Below are 16,405 nucleotides of genomic sequence, written 5' to 3' on the forward strand. Positions count from 1 at the left end.
CAAAAACCCACAAAAAGAATGAATTGATGGTAGTTTATTGGTTACTTTTTAAATAAATCTAAGTTGTCTGGATTTATTTTATCAATGAACAATATGAACTTTGTCATTTTATCACTAGTTAGAGACTATGGTTTGAGTAAATACAGTATAAAAATCTGTGTAGGTTAGTAAGAAATGAATAAAAACCTATAATAATAGCTAAACAGGTTTAATACTTCTTAGTTCTAGACTTGGTGACTATGTTATCATCAGATAGTTAGATGCAAGCATTGAACAATAGAAATATTTTAATGTACATGCATCTTATAAAGCTCAATAAATCATTTGATTAAAATATTTTATACAATAAGTGCTTTTAAAGCATCCTGTCTACTAGTATTGTCTAGTGCTGTGGAATTCCACTGAAAGTGCTTTCTCAGTGTTTTTGGTATAAATTTTCACAGAGTCTAAAATTCCCAGTCCCTCAATATATTGCATTTGATTAGATACTATCTTTGTCAATTTGCATATAACATGGAAAAACGGAATAGTTCATTCTGTCAGTAGCTACTTTATAGAGTGACAAAATTTTACAGTACCTGTAATCATTGTCTTCCTTGGAACACTACTGACTGCCATATGTGGTATCTGGGACTTTGGTCAAATGCTCTGCTGATTATTGACTTATTAACTTTCCATGGTAACCTGTTGGATAAAATTAAAGGTTAATATTGTCGGATTATACTTCTTAAAAGTATATATGAGTGATATTTTCATTCTTATTTAAATATGATGATATCCAAATATCTTTAATTGGCTTAACAATTAGGAATTAAATTTGGAACTAAACTTTACATATTTTAACAAGCTAGAAATCCATATACAGCACTTAAAATCTGCTAAGCTTTCAGTCTGCACTGAAGAAAGCTTTGACCTAAAAATGCAAAATAGGCCTTGCTGATGAGTGTTCTCTTAATATTTTTTTCATTAAGAATATTACCAAAGTAATTATGGATTTCAAATCCATAATATGCTACTGAAAACAAGTATAATAAAGCACCAGATAATTCTCAATCCTTACAATTGCATTCTCCTTAAAGCTTCCTGTACCTGAATACTTTCTTAGACAAAAGCTAAGATCGTGGATGGAAACCTTAATAGGAAGATAGCTTGTACTTAGTTCACTCTTTCGATTGAAATATATTCTAGGCTTTGCCACATACAAACTAATTGAATAGCAGGTAAAGGAGAAAGTTGATGAATAATTTCAGCATCTCCCAGCAATACTCAGCAGGTGCCATAGGAATTACGCATATTCTGTTAACCAAGGAGTTGCTACATAAAACTTTTTATTAGTCATTCAATTCTAAAAAGATAAAGATAAATTGGTCAGCAAACCTTTAAGTGCCTACTTTATATCTAATACTAGGTTTTTCACGGGGGGAAAGACAATGATACCTTATTGTAAAATATTTGGCCCCATCCTTGTCTCTATTTGAAACAATAAGATTTACGAACAAGAAACACATATGGAATGAATGAGGTGCAGCCTCGAGCTGTAGACAAAATCAGGATGAAACCTACCAAGGAAGACAGATTTTGAGTTTGGCTTTCTGTTTGGTAACATTATAAAGTGACCAAACTAGCAGATCATAGATCCTCATTATAAAAGGGGGAGAAATTGATGAATCAAATTTTCAGTCAGACAAAGGCAATATCTAAAATATACCTTTAAATATACTTCTTTATTCTTCTTTATGATGGCTACATATATATGTATAGAGATAGATATAGATATATGCATATCTATCTATATACACATATATATATCTTTAACTAGGATCAAGTGTATAAAGATGATTATATATGTGTTCATTATATAATTGATGTACATATCCCATAATATGTATGTGCTCTCTGTCCCAAAATAATGCCTACTCTAACCCAAAAAACTCCTGTTCTGTGACTTTATTTCTGTCGTAATGGTTGGAAAGTTCCTATTCTTGTCTAAGGATGATGCCCCTACTTGTGCTCTCAATACCATCCCCTCTTACTTGCTCCAGGACCTTCCTCTGCAAGTAAGCACATTTTTCTTCTACACCATCATTTTATCCCTTTCCACTGGATCAATCTCACCAGCATTCATATTTACTTCAGTGTCTCCCTTGGCTTCTTATCCCCTTCCAGGTTCTGTTCCATTATCCTCTACCCTTCATAGCAACCAGAAGCACTGTCTCAGTATTTGCACACATTCTTTGCATCAGTTGACTCTAACTAAATAGGTTTCCAGCCCCAGAAGTCACAGAAATCTCTCTGTTTAGAATAACCAATGTCCTTCATTTTTGCAACATATAATGATGATGTTTCTGGACTCCTCTTGCTCAATGTCCTCACAGCATCTGGTGGAGTTGAGCACTCTGCCATTGATCCCTGTGTGCCTGTGCCTTCCAGGATGCCATGTGCTGGGGTTTTCTTCCAAACTCTGACTGTGCCACCTTAGTCTTTCCTGGCTGCCTTTCCCATTTCAAACTCTCAGTGGTGGGTTGTCCTAGGGCTGAACCCTAGGCCTTGTATTCTAGCTACAAGGACCCTTGGGTCCAGTCTCTAAGTTTTAAGTATTGTAATACTCTATCACATTTATAAACTCAGTCCTGAGCTCACCATTGAGCACCAAAATTTTTTAAAAATATTATTTATTTTGAGACAGAGAGTGTGAATAGGGGAGGAACAGACAGAGAGAGAATTCCAAGCAGGCTTTGCACTGTCAGCCTAGAGCCTGATGCAGAGCTTGGTCTCACAAATCATGAGATCATGACCTGCGCCTAAATCAAGAGTCAGACACTTAACCAACTGAGCCACCAGGAGCCCTGAGCTCCAAATTTTTATATCCAGCTGCCTCCTTTCCATATATCTATTTGTATATTTGATAGACATTCTAAGGTTAATATGGCCACAAACGACTCCTGATTTACCTCTACTTTCCCTCAACTCCCCCCACCAAATATTTCTCCACAGTGTTTTCCATACTCAATAAATGGCACTAAGGCAGCCTTGGGTTTCACCCTGACTTCACCCCCACACCTTCTAATCCATCCCTATGTCCTATCAAATATAACTCCAAAATACATTGTGTTCATCTACGTCTCTTCATTACATAGCCACCATCATCCCTTGCCACAATCACTAGAATAGTCCAAACTACTCTTCACATAATAGCCCCTCTAACTCTGCCAAAATTCAGCTTCCAGAGTCATCTTCTGAAAAAATTAGATTATGACATGCATTTGCTTAAAACCCCCTGAGGGCTTCCCATTGCTCTTATGATAAACTCTATGGTTTACTGTGGTTTGGACTTTGCTGTGCAAAATCTGAATTTCATTGACCTCTCTGACTTTATCTCCCATTGTCCCCACCACTTGTTCTCATTGTGACCTTATTGCTGACACCGTTTCTTGTCATTCAGGTTGTCCTCTTAAATGTGATCCCTTCAGTCTCCCACTTCCTGACCTCAAATTCTTTTTTTAACTTTTATTTAAATTATTTTAAATGTCTTTTATTTATTTTTTGAGAGATAGAAACAGTGTGAGCAGGGGAGGGCCAGAGAGAGAGGGAGACACAGAATCTAGCTGTCAGCACAGAGCCTGATGCAGGGCTCGAACCCACGAACCATGAGATCATGACCTGAGCCGAGGCCGGATGCTTAACTGACTGAGCCACCCAGGCGCCCCCTGACCTCAAATTCTAGTGACCCTCATCCCACCTATACTTCCTCTCAACCAAATCATCTGGTTCTATTTCTGCTATAATCTGGTCTGCCTCTTGCATTGGGACTTTGTATTTTGACTGTCTTCATCTCCAGCAGAATGGATCTGCATGGGCGCAGGAGTATGTCTCTGGGTGGCCTGGCATGTGGCCAGAAGTCAACAACTGCAAGTTAAGTGAATGAATGAACAAAATGTTACATAAACACCATGAAATAGGTATCCTGCTAGGAGTATTCTTTCCTTGCAATATTTTCAGGTCAGTGTTGTCTGTTAACTGGTTTGAATATTGAATCAAAGAAGTTTAACTCCTCCAAAGTGTCTTATATACACAAGTAGGAGTATAAATTTAGATGAGTAATTGAGCAAGACAGGTTTGACTAGTTCCTGGAATGCCCAGATACAGTTGGTAGGGGATCGTTTTGCTTGAGAATGGGTAAAGTAGTTCAAAAGCAAAAGGTTTCTGGGTTTTTTTTTTTTTTTTATCATCCACATTTACAGAAGAATTTCAGTATGCTTCATTACTTTTTAAGTGACTGGATTATTTCTATGCCTAATAGTTACATTTCCCCCCTCACATTTTGTACTCACATACAAGATAATTAACACTGACAATTTGACTGTCTTAGATAAATCTGCAGATATTTCACTGCTAATATTTGACTCACCTTTAACAACTAAAGAAGATCCTGTTGTGGTTTTGTGCTTTGCTTTTTGTTCTGTATTAAATTGTAAGAATATTGTATTTTTTAAAAGGATCGAAAGAAAGGATAATAATCATTATCATATCGGAAATGCTTTGAATAGCCAAGTAATGAAAGTGTCATTTGTAGATTCAAATAAAAATTTCTGGGGGGCAGTTTTTACAGCTTCTGCTATGTATATGAGAATACAAATAAACAAATCATCAAGGGACAGAGAGTGCTAATAATCATTCTTCTTCAGACACCACATCTTATTGTGTGGAAAAATAGATGTAGTTCAAATAAAGATGTGTGGGTCTCTAAGATATTGCTTTCTCCCAGAGCATGTCTCAGCATTATCAGCTGAAGTTCAGTAAGTGTCACTTTATCAGCCCAGTGGCGTTAGAACTGTCAGTTACCGTAGTCAATGAGTTTGGGTTGTAAAGAGACAAAGAACCGCTTATTTCAATATCTTTTAAAGACTTTCACCTCTTCCTCATTTTGAATTGTATTATACTTAATGCAGTTAAAGTACCATGAAGTATAAATTATATAAATATAATTTGTATGAATTATATAAATTAGCATTTTTCCAGTGTTAAGTTTTTATCTTGAGTTTATCTCAAAATTGTCTTCCAAAGATGCTTTTACAAACCACAGATATTTTAAGCAAATGTAGCACCTGGATTTGCACAATGGCCAGGTTATCAAAATATGTGTGACAGAGTGAAGTTTATTCAGGATATAGTTCACTTTAACCTCATGTGCTTTTCAAAACTCTGCTTCATTTATCGTGTTTACTTTTAAATAATTTTGTGAAATCGTTTTTGTTTTCTCTTCAAAACATTTTGCTCTTTTGTAAAGTAATGAATTACATTCTGTATGGAGTTTTGCAACTTAACTTTCTGAAAAGGGCAGTTGCCGTATAAATGGCTCCATGACTAACAGGAGCAGTCAGGAAAGAGAGGGAAAGGAAGCTGCCCTTCTTTCCTTCTAGGTAGTGGACTGGGTTTCAAGGTCTCCTGGTCCAAGAGAGACAGGGTTCTGATATTTTGAAGTGGAGTGGCAATTAGTCCTTACCTTATCATGAATATAAAAAAAAATAGGCAATGGCAGATAATGCTGATAGGAACAGAGGAGGGGTAACTTTTGTTTCTTTGTTTAAATTCTAGTATCATCTTCCACAGCATAGCCCTAGGATGTGAAACTAGGAAAGAAAAGACATTTTTGACCATCATTTTAAAAAAGGATATTGATATTAATAAAATTAAAAAATTTGGAATTTAAGAAATGTACTTGGAGAAAACTTTTAAAAATGCTGTTCCAGAGGTTCCTGGGTGGCTCAGTTGGTTAAGTGTCTGACTCTTGGTTTTGGCTTAGGTCATGATCTCATGGCTCATGAGTTTGAGCCCCATGTTGGGCTCTGTGCTGACAGTGCTAAGCCTGCTTAGGAATTCTCTCTCCCTCTCTCTCTCTCTCTAACTCTCTCACTCTCTGCCCCTCCCCCATTCACTCCCTCTGTCTCTCTCCGTCTCTCAAAATAAATCAACTTTAAAAATTAAAAAAATATATTGTCCCCTAGGTGCAAAAAGGACCTCACAGTTTCATCAAAACTAAGTCTAAATAAATAAAAAAGGAGGAAAGGATTTTCAAATGTCAACAGAACACAGAAATGCCAACTTCTTAGGCATTTATGTCTCTATGTCCTTTTAAAAGTTTAAACTATAATTTTCATATATGATGTTTAAACTTAGCAGCTCTATTAGACTTAAAAAAAATCTTTGTAAGGCAAAAGCATAGGAATCATGACATTGCAGCTCTGGCTTTTATGGGAGCTGGTTTCTCCCTCAGTTGGAAATTTGGTTTCGGTGCTTAATACCTGTGTAATCTTATGCGGGTTATCTGATTTCTCTAATCTTTGATTTCCACAACAATTTGGAGAGCATAAAGATAATAGGAAATTCTTATGAAAGTTTAATGAGATTCTCTATATGAAACACATATAGATAACATTTATTTGAACTATTTAACTGTCATTAATCTTTTTTTTGCTTTTAAAGCATTTATTAATAATATGAATAACCTAAATATTTCACATTAACTTTATGTGTTGATTTAGGTATTAATATTAATTTATCACTCTTCTTTACGTATGCATAGTTAATTTTACTTTGTACCTACGTATCATTTTCATCATGTTCAGAAGATAGAGTTTTTAGTAAGAGAGACATTTCAAACTTAGTAATGCTAACTAATGAGGGGGAAATATTTTTATTTCAACTTATGGTAAATTTTTCATCAACTTACTTGTGCTACACCAAGCAATACAATTTGTATAGTCTGCTGAGCTATTCCCAGTACCTTTAAAACATTTTTACAAATTACTTTAACTTACCATTACTATAATAAGATTGCTTTACTTAGAAACCTACAGTTTTAGAAATGTAAGGAATATAGCTAGAGAATGCGGCTCCTCCTCATAATAGCTTTTGTAAACCTGAAAGTGCACATTGGCCCTCCTCTATTCAGAAATCATTTGGGAAATGGCCCTTTCAGGAACAAGAAACAAAGTGATAAAAGGAGAACAACACCCAGGTACCACAGAGGTTGGATCAGTCAACACTGTCAGTGGGACGAGCAATGACTAGCCACATCACCTATAATTCATGCGGCAAGATGGTTTTATTATGTTGAGTTTTGTCTTTGATATTGTATTCTGTCTGTATTGAAAAAGAAGGCATGGGAATATCTAAACTAATTAGGCCTTTTTCCATTCTCCATTATGGCCAAAAAATAGTACTCAAAATGTTGATATTACTGCAATTATGTAAAAATCACCCCCTGGCTCATATCCATACCCTACTCTGTTTTCTGTGCTGGAAACTGGAGTTACTGTAACTAGTGTCACCTTCTCGGTACTTGAAGCCAAACTAAGATACAGGCTCACAAATATCCTTTTGCATTCCCAGAGCTTCCACAAATATTACCAGATCAGAGTCTTTTATGGTACAGCATAATTAGGTGATGTCTAACTCTACATTAGAAATATACAACATTATACTCTTTTGCAAAGATTTTTAGATTGTAATATGTATAATATAATATCCATCTAAACGGTTTTTAAGTGTACAGTTCAGTGACATTAAATGCATTCACACTGTTGTGCAACCATCACCACCATCCATCTCCAGAATTATTTTCATCTTGCAAAACTGAAACTCTGTACCCAATAAACAATACCTCTCCTTTATCCTCTCTCCCCAACCCCTAGGAACCACGAGGCTACTTTCTGTCTATATTATTTTGACTACTCATATAAATACCTCATATAAGTAAAATCATTCAGTGCTTATCTTTCTGTGATTGACTGCTGATTTCACTTTCCACAATGTCCTCAAGGTTCATCCATGTTGTAGCATATGTGAGAACTTCCTTCCTTTTAAGGCTAAATAATATTCCACTGTATGTATACACCATATTTGGCTTATCCATTGATGGACCCTTGGGTTGCTTCCATGTTTAGCTATAAAATGCTGCTATGAACATGGGTGTACAATGATCTCTTCAAGACCCTATTTTCAATCCTTTTAATTATAAACCTAAAAGTACAGTTTCTGAATAATTTATAATGTTATTTAAAAATTTTTTTTAGGAACCACCATTCTGCCACAACAGTGGCTGTGCCATTTTACATTCTCGGTGACAATGCACAGGAGTGCCAGTGTCACCACATCTTCGCCAACACTTAGTTTTTTCTGCTTTTATGATAACATCCATCATAATGGGAATGATGTAGTATCTCATTGTGGTTTTGATTTACTTTTCCCTAATGATTAGTGATGTTGAGCATCTTTCCAAGTGCTTATGGTCACTTGGATATCTTCTTTGGAAATATCTGTTCAAGTCCTTTGTCTATTTTTGAATTGAGTTTTTTTTTGATATGAAGTTTTAACAATTCTCTATATATGTTAACACCCATGATTTGCAATTACTTTGTCCTATTACATAGGTTGCCTTTTCACTCTGTTGATAATGTCTGTTGATAACAAAAGTTTTTAGTTTTCATGAATTCCAGTTTGTCTTTTGTTGCCTGTACCTTTGGTGCCATATCTAAGAAATCATTACCAAATCCCATGGTGTGAAACTTTTGCCCTAAGTTTTCTTCACATATTAGAGTTTTAACTCTTATTTTTGGGTCTTTAGTCCATTTTAATTTGTGCATGCAGTGGTAGATAAGGGTTTAACTTCATTCCTTTGCATGTGGCTATCTTGTTTTCCTACCAGCAATTGTGGAAAAACATTTTTCTCCATTGAATAGTTTTGATATCCTTATCAAAATTATTTGGTCATACATGTTAAGATTTATTTCTGACTCTCTAGTCTATTCCATTCATTTATATATCTGTCCTTATACCAGTACCACACTGTTTGATTACTGTAGCTTTGTGGCAAGTTTTGAAATTAGGAAGTGATTGAGTGCAACTTTGTTCTTCTTCAAGATTATTTTGGCTATTAGAATGCCTTGCAATTCATTATGAATTTTAGGATAGATTTTCTACCTTGCAAAAATTCTTATTGATATTTGGATAGGAATTGCATTGAATCTATAGATTGCTTTAGATAGTATTGACATCTTCACAAATTCTTCCAATTTATGATCATGGGATGTCTTTTCATTTATGTCTTGTTTAACTTTTTTCAACAATGTTTTACAGTTTTCATTGCATAAATCTTTCATCTCCTTAGTTAATTTTAGTTTATATTTTGTTGCCAATATAAGTGAAGCTGTTTTCTTCATTTCCTTTTCAGATTACTTATTATTAGTGTATAGGTATGCTCCTAAATTTTGTGTATTGACCTTGTATCCTAATAATTTGTTATTAGTTCTAACAGCTTTTTCTGTGGAATCTTTAGGATTTTCTACATAGTGTTTCTACAACAGCTGGAAACAGACCATTTTACTTCTTTGCTTCCAATTTAGATGCCTTTTATTGTTTTTTCTTGCCTAATTTCTCTGGCTAGGACTTCTAGTATTATGTTGAAAAGACATGATGAAATTGAGTATCTTTAACTGGTTCCTTAACTAAGAATAAAGCTTTCAGTTTCCATCATTGAATAGTATGTTTTCTATGAGTTTTTCATATATGGCTTTTATTATGTTGAGGTAGTTTACTTCTATTTTTATTTGTTGGATGTTTTTATTGAATTTTTTTCAAATGCTTTTTTTCTGTCAGGTGAGATGATCATACAGTAATTTTTTCTTCATTCTATTAATGTGTATTACGTTGATCAATTTTAGTATGTTGAACTATTCTTGCATTTCAGGAGGAATTTCCACTTGGTAATGATGTATAATCCTTTTTTTTTTAATGTTTTATTTATTTTGATACAAAGAGAGACAGAGTATGAGAGGAGGAGGGGCAGAGAGAGAGAAGGAAACACAGAACCGGAAGCAGGCTCCAGACTCTGAGCTAGCTGTCAGCACAGAGCCTGACACCGGGCTCGAACCCATGAACGTGAGATCTGACCTGAGCCAAAGCCAGAGGCTTAACCGACTGAGCCATCCAGGCGCCCCTAATCCTTTTAATATGATGCTAAGTTTGGTTCCCTTGTATTTTGTTAAACCAGTGTTCATAAGGGATATTGTTTTTCTTGTAATTTTCTTTCCTTGTAGTATTTTTGTCTGGCTTTGGTATCAGGGGTAGTGCTCTCCTAATTGAATGTGTTAGGAAGTGTTCGCTTGTCTTCAGTTTTTTGGAAAAGTTTGAGGAAGATTAGTATTAGTCCTTTAAACGTTTTAATAGAATTCAGCAGTGAAGCCATCAGATCCAGGGCTTTTCTTTGTTTGGAGATTTTTGATTTGGTGCATTATTACTAGTAGTTATACAGGTTTACTATTTCTTCTTGTTCCGTATTGATAGGTTTTGTGTTTCTAGGAATTTGTCCACTTTGTCTAGGTTATCCAATTTATTGCACATTGTTTTTCATAGTATTCTCATATATTTTTTATTTTTGTAGAATCAGTAGTAATGCCCCTACTTTCACTTCTGATTATAGTAATCTGAGTTTTCTTTCTTTTTTTCTTATCAATCTAGCTAAAGGTTTGTCGATTTTGCTGATTTTTTCAAAGAACCAACTTTTGGTTTTATTTATTTTTTAAAATATTATTTTTCTATTCTCTAGTTCACTTATCTCCACCCTAATCCTTATTATTTTCTCCTTTCTGCTAGCTTTGGGTTTAGTTTTTACTTTTTCTAATTCATTAAATTGTAAAATTAAGCTATTTATTTGAGATCCTTCTTGTTTTTAAATGTTTTTGAAAGATCTTTCTTGTTTATAAATTTATAGTTAAATTTCCCCTTTGGCACTACTTTCACTGCATTCTGTAAGTTTCACTATATTGTGTTTTTATTTTCATTCATCTTTAAGCATTTTCTAATTTCTCTTCTGATTTCTTCTTTGATCCATTTGTTGTTTAAGAGATTGTTGTTAACTTTCCACAAATTTGTGAATTTTCTAGTTTCCTTTCTGATTTCTAACTTCATCCAGCTGTGGGCAGAGAATATACTTTGGTATCTTTTAAATATAAATTTGGGACTGTTTAAACTTACTGAGACTTAATTTGTGGCCTAATATATGGTCTATTCTGGAAAATGCCCCATGTACATTGGAAAGAATGTGTATTCTCTTGTTGTTGGGAAGAGTACTCTATATATGTCTATTAGATCTAGTTGGTTTATTGTGTTATCAAGTCCTCTCTTTCTTATTTTTTGTTTATTTGTTCTATTTATCATTGAGAGTCAGGTATTGAAGTCTTAAGCTATTATTATAGAACTATCCATTTATCCCTTCCATTCTGTCAATTATTGCTTATGTATTTTGATAGTCTGTTATTAGGGGTATAAATGTTTATAATGATTATATCTTCTTCCTGTGTTAAATCTTTTATGAATGTATAATGTCCTGATTTGTCTCTTGTAAACTTTTTAAATTTCAAGTCTATTTTGTCTGACACTGATATAGCCATCCTTGCTCTTTATTGGTTGCTATTTGCATGGAGTATCTTCTTCTATCCTTTTACTCTCAACCTATTTTCATCTTTGGATCTAAAATGAGTCTCTTGGAGACAACACATGGCTGAATCATGTTCTTTTATCCTTTCTGCAAGTCTCTGTCCTTAATTGGAGGGTTTAATCCCTTTACATCTAAAGTAATTACTAATAAGGAGGGACTTCTGTCATTTGCTATATGTTTTATATATGCCTTATAGCTTTTTTGTCCCTCATTTCCTTCATTACTATCTTCTTTTTTTTTTGTTTAGTTAATTTTTTAATGAAACAATGTTAATTGCCTTTTAATTTCCTTTTGTATATATTCTATAACTATTTTCTTTGTGGTTACCATGGGATTACATCTGACACCCTAAAATTATAACCCCCTAATTTGAATTTATACCAGCTAAACTTTATAAACATACAAAAACTTTACTCCTTTACAGCTCCATCTCTACCCCTTTCAGTTATTGGTATAACAAAATTACATTTTATATATTGTGTGCCAAAAAAATATAATCTAATCAGTTTTGCTTAAAAACTTTTTTGGGAGCAGTTTTAGATTCATACCAGAATTGTTTTTTAATAAATGTATTAATCTCTTAAATACTGTACAAAACAACATATGTGAAGTTTAAAAATATTGCTATAGAAATACTAGCTTTTGTGATTGACCATGCATTTACCTTCACTGAGATCATTATTTCTTTGTATGGCTTTAAGTTACTGTTTAGTAGTCTTTTATTTCAACCCACAGGACTCCATTTAGCATTTCTTGCAGGGCAGGTCCAGTGGAATGAGGCTTCTCAACTTTTGTTTATCTGGAGATGTCCTAATTTTTCCTTCACTTTTGAAGGACAATTTTGCTGGTTGTTGTTGTTGTTATTGTTTTTGTCCCCTTTCTAGCACTTTCAATGTATCAGCCCCCTACTTTCTGGCCACCAAAGTTTCTGATGAGAAATCTGCTTAGAGTCTTACTGAGGAGCCCTGTTTGTAATGAGTTGGTTTTCTATTTCTGCTTTCAAGATTCACTCTTTGTGTTTGCTTTAAGAGTTTGATTATATGTCTCAGTGTGGATCATTTTGAGTTGTCCTACTTAGAGTTCATTGAATGTCTTGGATGTTTTTATTCATGACTTTTATAAAACTTGGGACATTTTTGCCATTTTTCTTAAAATAATTTTTCTGCCCCTTTCTCTCTCTGTTCTCCATCTGGGACTCCCACAGCACATATGTTGGTCCACTTGATCGTGTCTCACAGGTCTCTTGGGCTCTGTTCATTTTTATTCAGTCTCCTTTCTTTCTTTCCTCACACTTGAAAATTTCAGTTGTCCTATATTTAAGGTCACTGATTCTTTCCTCTGCCTGCTTCAAATCTGCCTTTGAATACCTCTAATAAAATTTTCATTTCAGTTAATCATATTTTTCAGCTCTAGAATTTCTTTTTGGTTTCGTTCTAGTTTTCCTTTCTCTTTATTGATATTTCCATTTTGTTCATATATATTTTTCTTGACTTACTTCCCATCTTTCTATAATTCTCTTAGCATCTTTATGACAGTTATTTTCATATCTCTGGTTAGTAGTTCTGCCATCTGGTCTTTCTTAGGGACAGTTTCAGTGGCTCATTTTTTCCCCCTTGAATGAGTCATACTTTCCTGTTTCTTTGTACACCTCATGATTTTTGATGTTGTTAAAAATTGGACATTTGAATATAATAATGTGGTTAACTCTGGCAATTAGATTCTTTGACTTTTACAGCTTTTGCTGATTTTTGTTTTATTTTTCTGTGTTTTCTTTTATTGTTGTACTCTGTCTTTGTGCCATGGATAAGCCTGAAGTGTACTTTTAAGGTCTTCTTAGGTCTTTTCAGAGTCTGTACCTTTCCTTGGGCATGAGTAGTGACTGATTTCTTCTTATATACAGTTGCTTTCAAATGTCCTATGCTTGGGGTACTTGGGTGGCTCAGTTGATTGAGCTTCTGACTTGATTTTGGCTCAGGTCATGATCTCAGAGTTGTAAGATTGAGCCCACATTGGACTCCAGCACATGGAACCTGCTTAAGATTCTCTCTCTCCCTTTCTCTCTGCCCCTCCCCTTCTTGTGCTTCCTCTCTCTGTATCTCTCAAAAAAAGAAAAGAAGATAAAAAGAAAATATAAAAGGGAAAAAAATGAAGGGGAAAAGAATGGTGCCATGAAAGCACCAGCCCTTTGAATCTCCTGGAAGTTGCTTCAGCCCAAGATGGAGGGACTTACAAGAATGAAAGTGTATGTGCAATAATGGCTGCCCCCCACTCAATATCTGCCTGTCCATGATCAGAAGCAACAGTTAATCAGAACACAGAACCCCAATATTTGGAAAACAGGGCCCTTATTGCCTACCCTGGCTCCTGCAAGCTGTTTGCATGCTGGACCAGGAACAAATGCATAGATGCCTGTCATGGGGCTTGGGGGTGGCGGATGTGTGGCTACCCTGAGCTAAGAGTTGAAACTGACCAAAATTTATTACAATTTACTGTCCAAGCCTTCCATTGGAAGTTGCCAGGCTTCAATAGACTCTAGCACTCCAAAATAATTACATCACACTGCAATTATTGTCTAGGTTGGGAGACAGATTGGTGAAGTTTCTTAAGCCACCATGTCTCAAGAATCCTCTTCATTACCAATCTCTTTTGAAATAAAAAAGTGTTTAGTTATAGCTGAAGTGTTTTAAGTGTTTAGTTATAAGAAATAAAAAGAAGGTATAAATGCATAAAGAATCCTTTTCTTTAATCATTTTTAAATTATTCGGAAACTAAAAATTCTGTTTGGAATGATTCTCTGAGATCATTTCAATACCTCTATACTTTCTTTGATCTTGTAAGGTCCTATATATACCCATAAAGTCATGTAAAATATGTGTGTTTATATACATGTATATATGTATATATAGTATGTGTGTATATGTATGTGTATATACATGTATGTATGTATGTGTGTGTATCCTCAAACTATTTAATTATTAAACTGAGTTTTTTTTATATTACTATATAAACATCTTTTTATATATTTTAAGCACTTTTCTTCAAGCTAATGTGTAAGCATGTTAAACAAAATCAGATATTGGGGGGAAATCTAGATAGAGAATAATACATCGTCTTTACCATAATCCACACACCCTGGGTAAAACTTGACAGTCCCTTTCCAGTAATAATATCAGGAATACTCCACTAATTGAGATACCAGATTTAGGTTAACCAGCTTCAGTTTATGGATGCAAACTTTGCCATAAACAAGAAAAGCTCTAGAAAAAAATGGTATTTTACTCTCAAGAGGGATATATGGAGCCTTCCTTAACAAGTCAGTTGACTTAGAAAGGTATATGAAATTAGGTTGTCTGATTTAACAGGCTTGGCTATATTGTTTTATGTGGAAACCTCTAGTTTTTCTAACTTTTTGTGGATTGAAACTGTGAGGAGAAAGCTAACATATTGCAATGACATCTGATAAGGAGGAAGTCAGAAGTATCGGCCACTAATGAAAGGTTGAACTGTCTGCTAATGACTGGTCCTCTTTTCAGTATGTTTACATTGTGTTGGAATTAAGTAATTGAGATTTAGTAACAAAGGATTATTGTGTTCATCTTACTGTGCTTCATATGGCAGGGAAATGAGAAATATGTTTTAGAAAAACTTAATAATATATTTTGGTTTACTAATTTTGTTTGATTCTAGGCTTCTGTGTTTAAAGATGTTGGTTATTTGGAATTAACCAGTGTGGATCCCCACTTCATTTCTTAATTAAATTAATCATACATTAATTCACAGAATAACTGATTAATTACTATAGTGTTTTTCAAAACTCTTAGGCAATCAGTGGGATAGACTCTTTTCCAAACTTCTTTTGCCCTTTAAGTTTTTTCATTACATTCCCATTTTTCCTAAGGGATTAAAAGTTACTTAGAATAACTTTTAAGTGCTTAAGTTTTATTCTAGGTATACTGGGAAATCATTGGAGCATTTAAAGCAGGGAATGATGTGATGTAACATTTTTTAAAAGATCACTAAGCCTCCTCTGTAGATGTCTGTCTGGGTAACAGCCCAAGTGAGAGATAATGGCAGCTTGACCAGGGTAGATCTAGTGAAAATGATGAGAAATGGTTTGATTTAGAATATATTTAGGTGATAGGGAGATTAGAGCTTACCAACAGAATGAATGTGGAATTGAGTAAAAGAAGTAATCAAAGATGATACCTTCTGAACTGACCTGAGCACCTGGGACAATGTCTCAGCCATTGCTGAATCTCTAGTATCTATAACAGTATCCAGCACATAGTAGGCACTTAATTAGTATTTTTTAACTAAGACCAACACCACTTCAGTCTATGCAATCTCTACCATTCCCACTTTGAAATTTATTATTGCCAAAATGACAATAATGGCTAATATTTTGGGGGCACTTAGTATATTTCAAATACTACTCTAAGTACTTCACATGTATTAATTCATTTAATCATAGAAAAATCTTTGTTAATTCCATTTACAGCTAAGGAAATTGAATTCCACAGCACTAGACAATACTAGTAGACAGGATGCTTTAAAAGCACTTATTGTATAAAATATTTTAATCAAATGATTTATTGAGCTTTATAAGATGCATGTACATTAAAATATTTCTATTGTTCAATGCTTGCATCTAACTATCTGATGATAACATAGTCACCAAGTCTAGAACTAAGAAGTATTAAACCTGTTTAGCTATTATTATAGGTTTTTATTTATTTCTTACTAACCTACACAGATTTTTATACTGTATTTACTCAAACCATAGTCTCTAACTAGTGATAAAATGACAAAGTTCATATTGTTCATTGATAAAATAAATCCAGACAACTTAGATTTATTTAAAAAGTAACCAATAAACTACCATCAATTCATTCTTTTTGTGGGTTTTTG

The 16,405-nt window shown here is 34.1% G+C and overlaps 1 protein-coding gene across 3 annotated transcripts in view; it reads left to right on the forward strand.

The window, feature by feature from the left end:
* Positions 1-16,405, forward strand: part of TTC29 (tetratricopeptide repeat domain 29) — a 234,357-nt gene that overhangs the window by 8,843 nt on the left and 209,109 nt on the right. The window lies entirely within an intron of this gene.

The sequence above is a fragment of the Suricata suricatta genome, chromosome 1 (genome assembly GCF_006229205.1).
Source record: "Suricata suricatta isolate VVHF042 chromosome 1, meerkat_22Aug2017_6uvM2_HiC, whole genome shotgun sequence".
Classification (NCBI taxonomy): Eukaryota; Metazoa; Chordata; class Mammalia; order Carnivora; family Herpestidae; genus Suricata; species Suricata suricatta.